We start from the raw sequence: 13,410 nt of genomic DNA on the forward strand, positions 1-13,410 counted from the left end.
AGAGTAGGTCAATAAATCTTAAAACTTTCAAAATTTCAAAAATTTTGAGTTCAGATCTTCATTTTGCCTTTTATCGGCCACAGGACCTTGGGCAAGTCATGCCCCTTTTCTGAGCCTTGGCTTTGTCCTTTTGTTAAAAGAGATGCTGTCTCTACCTTGTTGAACGTATCAGGTTGTTATTTAGAATCAAATAGATTATGGGTAAGGAAATTCAAAATTAATGTCAATAAATTATATTCCTGCTGTTGTTTTTAAATATACTAAGGTACTTTGCTGTTTTAATAAAATATGAGATAAATGGTCACCTTACTTCAGTGAGTTTTCCTAAAGTTGCGACTAACTCTCCATTATCTGTAGTGAGAGGAAGGACAGAAAGAAATGTATAATTCTGAGCATCTGCTAGGTACTGGCCACTACTGAGGAGCTTTCACCCACATGAGCTCCTTGAGTCATCACAAACACAATTTGAGAAAGGCATTAGTTTTTGGAAATGAAGAAACTCAACAATGAGCAGAGGCTTTGCACGGGTACACAGAACTTATGGGGGACCCCACTCTCATGACCTATCTAGGGCCCTTGGATGCCCATCAGCTGGCCTGGACACGCTGAATCCAGGGTCCACCCTCACCTGTTTCTTTGCTTACTAGCAGTAATTCTAGCCCTTTGCCAGTCTTCCAGGAATGGAGCTGGTTTATGTTGGGACAAGAGGGTATTGCCTAGAGTGAACCTCAAAGCATCAGTGAATTGGAGGACACTAGTTGATCGGGGGATCTGCGGAGAAGCTATTAGTTCTAGGTCTTGTGTAGTTCTCATCCAGATGGGAGAATAGTAATTTGAGGAAGAGGTCAGATCCAACTCAGTATTTATGGAGTGCAGGATAGAGCTCCCCAGAGGAACCCAGCATTAAACGTAGCTAACTTTGCTAGAATAATTATTACACCCAGAATATTGATGGGTAGCTTTCTTTGATTTTCTATTTCTGGATTGAAGTGCATTTTTCAAGGTGGGTTATCGATATCAGAGGTAGTCAGAAAGGAGTAGAGGTAGGGAAGATGTCTCTACGGAGAGAACAGAGGGAAAGACACAGTTTATTTTAAAAGCGTTGGCGGTAACTCTTTGTCATCACTTCTATTTGCCTCTGTAAAGGAATTTGTGTCTCTTTGCTGAAGCACAGACAGGACAGAGTTTATGAATATGATATTTTGAAATACATATTTGGTCTTTGTCCTCCTTTTCCTGGTTTACAACTCCTAAAATCCTTGGAATCTCCAGAGTAATGTCGATGTCTTTTTGTATGTGAATGATTGACTGATAACTTCAGCATGGGACTGGTCACCAGAAACACAAAGCAAGATTGGAGGATTGGGCCTTTAGCCCCACTCCCCACCAGCCTAAGGTTAAGTTGATCACCAAATGGCCAATGGTTTAATCAATCATGCCTATGAAATGATGCCTCCATAAAAACCTAAGAGGACAGACTTGGAGAGCTTCCAGATAACTGAACACTGAGAAATTCCTGGAGAGTGGTACGCCCAGGGAGGACACAGAAGCTCGGCACCCCCTCCCACATGCCTTGCCCTGTGCTTTTTTTCATCTGTGTCCCTTATAATAAACCAGGAAATGTAAGTGTTTCCCTGAGTTCTGTGAGCCACTCCATCAAATTAATCAAACCCAAGAGAGGGTCATGGGAGCTCCAACCTAAAGCCAGTCGGTCAGCATTCTGGAGGCTTGGACTTGTGACTGGTGTCTGAAGTGGGGTGAGGGGGATGGGGAAGGCAGTTTTGGGGATAGCCCCCAACCTGTAGGATCTGACTCCATTTCCAGGTAGGTAATGTTGGAATAGAATTAGAGGATACCCAGCTAGCGTCTGCTGTAGAATTAATTGTTTGTTTACTGATGGGGAGAAATCCCTATATATTTTGGGCTCACAGAAGTCTTCTGTATTGATTGTTGTGTGGTGTGAGGGCAGAGGAAAAATGATTTGAGTTTTTCTTAACAGAATCTAATCCAAATCTAGGAGAGACTTTCAGTTTGGTGATAATGAGCTCTGGAGAAAACACAGAAACAAGTTAATATCCCAAGCCCTTTTATTCCAGGGCTATGTTTTCAGCAAAGCTGTGTTATTATTTCCTACCTGATCCTTCAGTATCAGCATTCCCCAGGGACTTAACCCCAGTGGATGTCTCTCTGAGCAGCTTCCTGTCTTCCCATGGTTCCAGCCATCCTCTGTATGCCAGAGACTCTGAATTCTGCATGTCCAGATCCACACCGCAGCATGGTCGCACACAGAATCCTCTGTCTTGTCTGCCAGGCGTGCTCTCCTAGTGTGCCCTTGTGGATCCCAGTGCCCTCCACCTCGTTGTCTAAGCTGGAAACCTGGTTATCATCCTTGACTCCTCCCTCTCTCTCACCTCTGTGCCATTGCAAGGCCTATTCTCTCAACCTTGCGTTTTCCTTCTTAAATCAAGTCTCTGCTCTTTCCATAGCTACTCTTCTAGTCTAGCCCTTGCTGTTGCTCCTGTGGGTTCTTGGCCCCCCCCTTATCTGTGTCCACAGCCCTTGCTCCCTTGAGCTCCTCCTTCTACCTACCACCAGAATTATCCATCAGAAACACATAACTGGTCATGCCACTCCTTTGATCTGAAGCATGCAATGACTTTCCTACATTTCTGTGATCAAGTCCCCAAGTCTGACCTAGCAGTCAAGGTGCTTAGCTGTGCCTCTGCTGGCCTCATCCTAGCTTTCCTCAAGGAAGAGACGCTCACCTCTGCTGGAGGCACAGAACCTTCCTCCCCATTTGCAGAACACTCACAGCTTCATCCCTCTGTGCTTTGTTTAGAATGGTCCTTCTACTTAGAAGGCACTTTCCCCCTTCCTCTGCCCCAGGAAAGGTGTCTATTGACATCCATTCAGATGTCATTTTCTTCTCTGTTCTGATTGGCTCTTCTGCCTCCCCAACCACTTTTCTCTTCCTCCCTGTCCTCCCCCTCCCCCTCTGCATCTTCCTCCTCCTTCCTTCTATGTGTCCATACCCACCTCTAGGCCAGGACCTCCCCGAGGTCCAAGAGGAGGAGTGTTGTTGTTAATGATATCTCCCCTAGCATCAGTGTCAAACTGTGTGCTTGGGAATGTCAGGGGAATGATGGAAGCTGAGCACTGAGCCAGGCACATGGGCTTGGCGCTTTCTCGTTGGCGTTGTCATATTAATCCTGATTAAACTTAAACATAAGCAGCCACAGCCAGGTGGTTGTAGGGGCTATAGAGCCATTGTTTGGCTCTGTTTTTGTGTCATGAACTGGCTTTCTCACAACCCACATTTTGCTAAGAGCAGAGGCGCTCAGCACTGGACTTCTTAAGCCAGCCAGCTGTCATTGCCAGGAAAGCGTCCCTTCAGGAAGGGTCTGGCTTGCAGAGGCTGTGAACCCTTTCAGGTGCTGAGTATGGGCCCGAGGGACTACAGCCTGAAAGCACATTAGGGACGAGGGACAGAGAAGGTTCCCATGAGCTTGGTCTTGAGCAGATGTACCTGCAGTGTTGGGGAGCATGAATGGAGTCTTACTTCACATGCACCAGGGGAACTTGTTATTTATTTATTTTTTTATATATTTTTTATTATTATACTTTAAGTTCTAGGGTACATGTGGACAATGTACAGGTTTGTTACATATGTATACATGTGCCATGTTGGTGTGCTGCACCCGTTAACTCGTCATTTACATTAGGTATTTCTCCTAATGCTATCCCTCCCCGCTCCTCCCACCCCACGACAGGCCCTGGTGTGTGATGTTCCCCACCCTGTGTCCAAGTGTTCTCATTGTTCAATTTCCACCTATGAGTGAGAGCATGCAGTGTTTGGTTTTCTGTCCTTGCAATAGCTTACTCAGAATGATGGTTTCCAGCTTCATCCATGTCCCTACAAAGGACATGAACTCATCCTTTTTTATGGTTGCATAGGAACTTGTTATTTAAAGGAGCCCTGCTGTGGATTGTTTTGCAAGGGTAAGGAGGCTTCTTTACCTTAAACAATCGCCGACTGCTCTCTCTGGGCTAGGTGGATAATATCCTGTGAGTTCAGGGCCCATTACCTCTGCAGAATGTTCTTGCCTGTCTCTTTTAATGACTGAAAGCTAGAAGCCAGCAGATCCTTGTAGAAAGGAGGAGTGCAGTTTTGTTGTTTTCTCTTTACAATTGAGTACCTTGGGGTTTTGCCAGATAGATTTTCCTCTTGCCTTGTTTTTTTTTTTTTAAATGAAAAGCTTTCCCGACAGATGTTGGAGAGCCACTTCTAGGGCATTGATAGTTACCAAATAAAGACCCTGGCTTCCTTTCCCCATCAGCTGACTGTGCATTTCCCTGCCCCACATCTGTGCTGTCATCCACAGAAGGCTGAGCCTGCAAGTGCCTGCTCTGATGTGGCCCTGGCCTTTGCCTGCAGAACCCCCGCTCCCCACCCCAGCACAAGTCTGTCCAGCAGGGCACAGTCCATGAGGGGCTATCAGCTGCTTTCCACCTGGACTGTTCATAGCCTTGTTTTCACTCTCCCTCTGCTGAACCTGATGCAGTTACTAGCTCCGTAGGTAGCACTCGAGGCCCTTTGAGACCTGGCGGCCTCTGAACTTTACTCTTGTCCTTCATGACTTCCTGCCTCAGCCTGTCTTCCCCTCTTCTGCCCAGGACTGTGGTGTCTCTGTGTGTCTGTTACTCTTTGCTGTCAGCCCTGAATGTCTTCTAGCCCTGAATGTCTTCTTCTTACTTCTTCTTCCCCATTTTCTATTTGAAATTCATTCTTTCTGGGTTAGGCTACATACCACCTGGGGGCTATAGAGTGTGCTGAGGACAGTCTGAAAAGCCTAGGTTCGAATCCTGATTTGGCCACTACCCAGCTGTCTTTGAACAGTTTAGCACCTCCCTCAGAGCCTCTTTCCACACAGAGTTGGGTGATGGCCGCAGCCATGTTGGGACTGAGTGAGGGGCCTGTAAAGCAAAGTCTGGCAGGGGAGGTGTCACAGTGTTTTCCTCCTCACTTTTTTTAGGTAGCTCTTTCTGGTCTTCCTAACTAGACAGACTCTTTTCCTCCTCTTAATGTTTATGCATTTCGTAGCCCTAAATTAGGTGGAAATCAGTATTTTCCACCTTTTAAATAATTATTTGCAGATGAGCTTCTCTTCTTCCTCCATAAATATACTTTGGCAGCATTTGACTTTTGTCTCCCACAAGGCCGAGCCCAGTCCCTTGCTGAGGTTCTGTGCTCTGTAAACTCCTGCAGAGTTGTAAGCGTTCCACCCAGAAGTTCTAAGTCTCCCAGAAGTGACCGGATCCCCTCAGTGACAGACAGCCTGCTTCTCTGCCTTTCATTTGTTTGTTACCTGCACTGGTTTTGATTCTATATTAAAATGTATTTTTTAAGAGGAAATCAGCGAAGGCATATGGAGTGATGGCCTGTCTGTATGGGGCCCAGTATTCTGTAATAGGAATCACCATGGCAACATGGTAGCCTTCACATTTCTCCAGTTAAGAAGATGAACTCTCCTGCCCACAGATGCTGAGTGGATTGGCCACCATTACCTAGTGCCGCAGGTCTCTTCCTGAAAGGCAATGGGCCTCATTACCAAGGACTGTTTCTCAGCAGGGGATCATCAAACAGCAGTCCTGGCCCTTTGCATCTCCCCATCATCTGATTCTGTTGTCTGTGAAACCTCGGTTCCTCCTGCAACAGGCCTCATGGCATTGGCAGTGGGTTTAAAGCAGGCCTGATGTGAGCAGCTGACTGGGACAGCGGCGGGTGGGGCTGTGGTGTGCATGCCCACTGCATCTGCTCCTAGGCCTACGTGGCGACTGTGGAGGGATGAGTGAATGTTTGCTAAGGAGCAGTGCAGCAGGTCAGCTTGAAGCTGCCAGAATGATAGCAGCAACCCCTGTTGTATCTTATAGGGGCCTCCGCTTCCACTGGCTGTCCCCACCCCATGCATTCTATGGGTGACAGACACTTGCTTCCTTTCTGTAAACCAGCCCATACTCTAAACTCCTGCCACACTGCTTCATGATGGAAAGGCGGGGTTGTAAGCTCCTGGTTTCTGGCTTTTCTTCCAGATTGTTTGGTAACAAACTACGCTGAGACCAGGGGCAGGCACAGTAGGCCTGAATTCTGACAGCCACCCGGGAGTGCACAGCCGCTGTTCTCTGAGCCCATCAATCCCAGATTGGTATGTGGGACTTATTGCTGGGCAGCTTGACCTTCCTTGCCCACTGTCTAATATCAGAGTGCCTCGCCAGCCAGGTTTCTGGATGCTGTATGAAGGTAACATGGTGGAATCTGGCAAAGCTAGAAGATTCTTTGCAAAGAAAAAGACTTGTTCACCTCTTAGGTCCTTCCTATGAGGAAGCTATGCATGCAGCAGTATGACAGTCCTGAGTGTCCTATCCCTCAGCGTCAGACTGTAGTTCATAGCCAGGCAATGACTGCCACGGAGGTATGGAAGCCAGCTGGCCAAGCCTTCACAGCCCTCCAGAAAACTGCTGTCCTATCCTTAGCCCTCAGCGTCTGTGAGTTGACTGAGATGATCAGTGGCCACACCTGGTAGAAGACTCTTGGCAAATAGGTCTCTAAATGGACGTCTGGCTGCATGTCAGCATTTGCTTTTGATGGTATGCACACAGCGGGGATTGGACCTACAAGCCCTGGAGTCACTGTGGCATAGAGAACATGGAAAGGCAGCATGCCCGGGTTAAAATTCTGGCTTTCAAGATTACGGGACATTGCTCTGAAGGAGAATTCTCTGCTAATAAGGAAATTTTCGGAAAAACTGACTGAGGGAGCCTGGGAGGCTTTTGTCTGGTCAGCTGTCTGGGCTTTGTTTCATCATAGGAAACTGTAGCTTAGTGGGAAGAACCAGCTTCAGAGGCAGACCTGGGTTCAAATCTCAGCTCTGCTACTTAACTGTATATTCTTGATGGGCTCTCATTGATGCCTCTAGAGGCCATAACTATCCTGTCCCATGCCATGACCTGTTTTTTTTCCAGGAAACTGCCCATCTCCACTAGAGACACTTACTGTAATGGGAGCTGTATTTTCTTTCTTTGGCCTCTCTGGCCACAGTGGTTGGTCAACATATTCTTTTAATATGTATTTTATTGAGGTATAACAGTAAACACGTAAATTTTAAGTCACCAGGTCTGCACATCTTTACATAGGTGTAATCACAGCCTCTTTACATAGGTGTAATCATGACCTGGATCATGATATAGACCATTTCTAGAATGACATAAGGTTCCTGAGGACCCTCTTCTAATCATTACTCTCCAAAGAGAACCGTTACTTGGACCTCTGCTGCCACGGATTGGTTTGCCTGCTCTTGCGCTCTGTGGACTTGGAAGAGTACAGGACAGTGTTCCTGGCTTTCTGGTTTTTCTGGCTCTCTGTGACGTCTGTGAGGTTCACCCATGTGTTTAGCAGTAGTTTGTTCTTTCCCATTGCCGTATAGTATTTCCTTGCCTGACTATACCACAATTTATAATGCTGCTATGAATATTTGTGTGTGTGTGTTTTGGTGGACATAAGCCTTCACTTTTATTGAGAAAGTAAAGACTCAGAAGTACAATTGCTGGGTCTCAGAGTATATGCGCTTTTAGCTTTAGTGGATACTGCTGAACATTTTTCTGAAGTGGTTATATCAGTTTACTTTCCCTCCAGTAATGTACTCCACATTCCTATCACCATTTTCTGCTGTCAGTTGTCTTAATGTTCACTATTCTAGTGGAGATGCAGTGTACTGTTCATTGTTTTTAGTATATTCGCAGAATTGTGCACCAGTAACCATTCTCTAGTTCCAGAGTATCTTTACATCACTCCCCAGACGGACCCCATGCCCATCAGCAGTAATTCCCCCTCACCCTTCAGCCCTAACCCATGGAAAGCATTGCTGTATTTTCTGTATCTGTGGATTTGCCTATTCTGGACATTTCATGTAAATATTTAAGGCCATACAATATGTGGCCTTTGTGGTTGGCTTCTTTCACTAAGCATAATATTCTCAAGGTTCATCCGTATTGTAGCATGTATCAGTGCTTTATTCCTTTTGATGGCTGAATAATATTCTATTGTATAGATAGACCACATTTTATTTTTTCCATTTGCCAATCGATGGACATTTGGGTTGTTTAAGAACATTTACAAATGAGTTTTAGTTGGACATATATTTTTAATTCCCTTGCATGTTAATTTCTCAGTAGAATCACTCAGATATATGATAATGCTGGAGTGCAGTGGCACAATCTTGGCTCATTGCAACCTCTGCCTCCTGGGTTCAAGCAATTCTCCTGCCTTACTGAGCCTCCCGAGTAGCTGGGATTACAGGTGCCCACCACCCCTGGCTAATTTTTTGTATTTTTAGTAGAGACGGGATTTCACTATGTTGGCCAGGCTGGTCTCAAACTCCTGACCTTGCAATCCACCTGCCTTGGCCTCCCAAATTGCCAGGATTACAGGCATGAGCCACCACACCTGGCCTATGATAACTCTTAAGTTTAAATTTTTGAAGAACTGCTAGACTGTTTTCCAAAGGAGTGTATGACGGTTCCAGTTTCCCACATCCCACCTCATGCTTGTTCTTGTCTGTCTGTTTGATTATAACTAATCCCACCTCATGCTTGTTCTTGTCTGTCTGTTTGATTATAACTATTGTAGTGAGTGTGAAGTGGTATCTCATTGTGGTTTTGATTTGCATTTCTCTAAGGTTAGTGATACTGAACATCTTTTCATGTGCTTATTGACCATTTATATATCTTCTTTGAAGAAATGTCTATTCAATTCCTTTGCCCATATTAGTTTATATGTCTTTTTATTTCTGAGTTGGAGAATTTTTTATATGTCCTGGATACAAGTTCCTTATTAGATACATAAATATTTTCACTCATTCTATGGGGTAACTTTTTGCTTTCTTCATGGTGTGTTTTGAAGCACAAAGGTTTTTAATTTTGATGAAATTCAACTTACCTATTTTTTCTTTGGTTACTTGTGTTTTTGTAAAACACGTATCTAAAAATCCATTGCCCAGTTTAAGGTCATGAAGATGGATTCCTGTGTTTTATAAAACTTTATAATTCTAGCTGTTACATTTGGGTCTTTAATCCATTTTGAGTTAGTTTTTGTATATGGTGTGAGGTTGGGGTCTAGTTTATTTCATTTGCATATAGAAATTCAGTTTATTAGCATCATCTGTTGAAAAGACTATTTTTTTCCTCTCATTGTGTGGAATTGGCACCTTTGTTGAAAATCAATTGAGTGTAAATATAAGGGTTGATTATATTTATTTTTGGACTCAGAATTCCAGTCCATGTATCTCTATGTCCTTATGCCAGTACCACACTGTCTTGATTACTGGACTTTATAGTAAGGCTTGAAATCAAGAGATGTGAGTCCTCTACTTCTGTTTATTTTCCCTGACAATTTAGATTATTTGGGATTCCTTGAAATTTTCTATGGATTTTAGGATGGATTTTTCTATTTCTGAAAAACAAAAAGGCAGCTGCGATTTTGATAGGAAATGTATTGAATCTGTAGATCAGTTAAATCTTTCTCATTTAGGTCTCTGATCACTGTGAATTAAATTTTATATAAGTATTAGGTAGGAATATCAATTTATTAAAACAATCATTCCTCACCGAATTGCAGGAGGGCCTTTGTCATTAATCACTTGACTCTGTATGTGTGGGTTGTTTCTAGACTGTGTCTAGTTCAAATGATCTGTGTTAGTAACACTCTTTATTAATTATTGTAGCTTTATGGTAGTTGCAATTATCTTGTATATCTTGTATATTCATCCCTTTTTTTTCTGAGGCAAGGTCCCACTCTGTCACCCAGGCTGGAGTGCGGTGGCATGACTGTGGCTCACTGCAGCCTCAGCCTCCCAGGCTTAGGCAGTCCTCCCACATCAGCCTCTTGGGTAGCTGGGACTACAGGCACACATCACCACATCCTGCCAGTTGTTTTGTTTTGTTTTGTTTTTTGGTAGAGGCGGTATCTCCCTGTGTTGCCCAGGCTGGTCTCAGACTCCTGGGCTCAAGTGATCCTCCCACCTCGGCCTCACAAACTGCTAGGATTACAGGCGTGAGCCATCACACCCAGCCAATTTTGTTTTGTTTAAATCAAAATTATCTTGTCTTTTCTAGGTCCTTTGTATTTCTGTATCAATTTCAGAATCAAACTTGTCAGATTAACATCTATAGATCAATTTATAGATCAATTTGTAGAGAATTGACATCTTAGCATTCTTGAGTCTTTCAGTTCATTATATGTATATCCATTTGTGCAGGGCTTTTCAACAATGTTTCATATATTTCTCTGTAGTGATCTTAGATTTTTTTGTTATATTTATTCCTAAGGGTTTTATTTTTGGATGCTAATGAAAATACTATTGCTTTTAATTTTTTATTTCTTGTTAGTATATAGGAATATAATTGATTTTTATGTATTGACTTTGATAAATTGACTTACTAGTTCATGTATTGTGTAGTTCTTAAGTTTTTCTACATATATAGTCATGTCATCTAAAAGTCCTACCAATTTTACTTTTTTTCTTCCATTCTAAAGGTTGGAATTTTAAGAATTCCATTTCTTACCTTGTTCCACTGGCTGGAACTCCAGTACAGTTTTGAATAGAAGTTATTATAGTGTGGCCAGGCATGGTGGCTCACGCCTATAATCCCAGCACTTTCAGAGGCCGAGGCAGGAGGATTGCTTGAGCCCAGGAGTTTGAGACCAGTTGGGCAACATAGCAACACCCTATCTCTACAAAAACAAAAACAAAAACACACACACACACACACATTATCTGGGTGTGGTGGCACGTGCCTATAGTCCCAGCTATTCAGGGTGCTGAAGCAGGAGGTTCACATGAGTCCTGGAATTTGAGGCTACAGTGAGCTATAATCACCACACCACTGCATTCTAGCCTGAGTGAAGAGTGAGACTTTGTTTCTAAAAAATAAAAATAAAAAATAATTATAGTGCATATTTTTCTCTTAATTGTGGACATAAGAGGGAAATGTTCAATATTTCATCATTAATTATGTTGTTAGCTGGTAGGTTTTTCTAGATACTCTATCGAATTTCTATTCCCAATTTCTATTGCTGAGAGTTTTATCAAATGCTGGTTCTTAAATCTTTAAGAACCAACATTTGGCCGGGCACAGTGGCTCAGGCCTGTAATCCCAGTACTTTGGGAGGCTGAGGTGTGCGGATCACCTAAAGTCGGGAGTTCAAGACCAGCTTGACCAACATGGAGAAGCCCCGTCTCTGCTAAAACTACAAAATTAGCTGGGTGTGGTGGTGCGCGCCTGTAATCTCAGCTACTCGGGAGACTGAGGCAGGAGAATCTCTTGAACCCGGGAGGCAGCCGAGATCATGCCACTGCACTCCAGCCTGGGTGATAGAGCAAGACTCTGTCTCAAAAAAAAAAAAAAAAAGTCAAATGTTGGTTTTATTTTTGAGACGGACCTTCACTCTTGTTGCTCAGGCTGGAGTGCAATGGCACGATCTCGGCTCACCGTAACCTCTGCCTTACAGGTTCAATTGATTCTCCTGCCTCAGCCTCCTGAGTAGCTGGGATTACGCCACCACACTTGGGTAATTTTTGTATTTTTAGCAGAGACGGGATTTCACCATGTTGGCCAGGCTGGTCTCGAACTCCCAATCTCAGGTGATCCGCCCACCTCAGCCTCCCAAAGTGCTGGGATTACAGGTGTGAGCCACCATGCCCGGCCTGACTTTCTTGATTTTCTTAATTGTACACTTATTTTCTATGTCATTGATTTGTATCCTTTACTATTTATTGTCTTCTATTCTCTTTGGCATTATTTTGCTGTTCTTTTTCTAACTTCTCAAGGTGGGAACTTAGATTGATTTTAAACCATTCTTCTCTAGTATAGTCTTTTAAGGCTATAATTTTTCCTTTAGGCACAGCTTTTGCTTTTTTCCACAATTTGGTATATCACATTTTCATCATTTACCTCAAAATATTTTCTAATCTATTTTGATTTTTTTTTTAATTTGAGGTATATATTATTATGTGTATACTGCTTCTAGTGTGGGGACTTTTATAGTTACATAGCTATCTTTCTGTTATTTATTTCTAGTTTAATTTCATGGTACTCAAATAATATACATTGTATGATTTCAGAGAAATGTGTTGGGATGTGTTTTATCATAAGGCCTTGTATATGCTCTGTTCTGGAAAATGTTCCATTGCGCTTGAAAGTAACGTGATTTTGTTTTTACAGTTGTTGGTTGTAGTGTTCTGTATATGTCAATTCGGTTGACTTGATTGTGTCATTCAGATTTTCTCTTTTTCTTACTTTTTTTGGTCTGCTATCAGTCACAGAGTATCCAGTCTTCATTTATGTTTGTGGGTTTGTCCATCCGTTCTGTCAACTTTTACTTTAAATAATAAATATGCAAATAATTATTAGATGTATATAAATCTGGGACTCTATATGTTTGTGCCAAAATGATTCTTTTGTCTTTGTAAAATATCTTTCTTTATCTCTAGTGATACTTCTTCCCTTAAAGTCTACTTTAATGTTAACTTTACTACTTTAACTTTCTTTTAGTGTTTGCATGGTGTATCATTTTCCATCCTTTTTTCACCTTCTCACGCTCTTTATAGTTAAAGGTGTATCTCTTGCAGATAGCATATAACTTGTCTTTCTCTTCTTTTCAATTTGGTCTAACAACCTGTGAGTTACCATTTCCAGAACAATGCAACAAACACGTTTACTCTTTCCACTGCTGTTTATTTCTTTCTAGCAATTCTGTGCTTCCAGTTGTCATCATTTTCTTCTCTCTGAAGGACTCTCTCCAAATTTTTTGTAGTGTTCTATCATCCCACAGGATGTCTCCTTTCATAATTCTAGATTTTGGTAGACCTGCTAATAAAAATACTCAAGAAGTAATCTCCACAGAAACTTCCCCCTTCATCAAATGAAGTAGCCGGGTAAAGCCTTTATTTGAATGATTCAAGGTAACACCAACACTAAGATATTCCAGAAGAGGATTTGGCTTCTCAAACAAGTCTTGGTTTTATTTTCTCTTGCATGGACATAATTCCATTGTCCAGGGCTTAGAAAGGCTGATGTGATGGGTGGAAATATATTATTGGAGACCAGTTTATAAGTGGTGAGTTCCTTGGTGAAAAGTTTTTATGATGATGCCTTTTACCTATGCAGTCTTATAAATACAGTCATGTGTGGATTGTGAGTATTTGGACAGCAAGGACCCAGGAGGAAGCTTTTATCTTCATATTTGGCAGTAGCAAGTATTCAGTAAGTAGAGAGAAGGGGTATTTTCATATTCTGAAGGCTAGCTACTGGTAAGTTCCCTTTCCTGTTTTGTGTGTGAGGAGACACTAATAGTCA

General features: G+C 42.6%; 1 protein-coding gene and 1 pseudogene across 8 annotated transcripts in view; one reads left to right on the forward strand and one right to left on the reverse strand.

Annotated features, from left to right (window-relative positions):
* The window catches only part of LOC103785504 (protein RCC2-like), a 54,000-nt pseudogene extending 46,529 nt beyond the window's left edge, over positions 1-7,471 (reverse strand).
* Positions 1-13,410, forward strand: part of CHCHD6 (coiled-coil-helix-coiled-coil-helix domain containing 6) — a 260,690-nt gene that overhangs the window by 113,289 nt on the left and 133,991 nt on the right. The window lies entirely within an intron of this gene.

The sequence above is a fragment of the Pan paniscus genome, chromosome 2, assembly GCF_029289425.2.
Source record: "Pan paniscus chromosome 2, NHGRI_mPanPan1-v2.0_pri, whole genome shotgun sequence".
In the NCBI taxonomy this organism is placed as follows: Eukaryota; Metazoa; Chordata; class Mammalia; order Primates; family Hominidae; genus Pan; species Pan paniscus.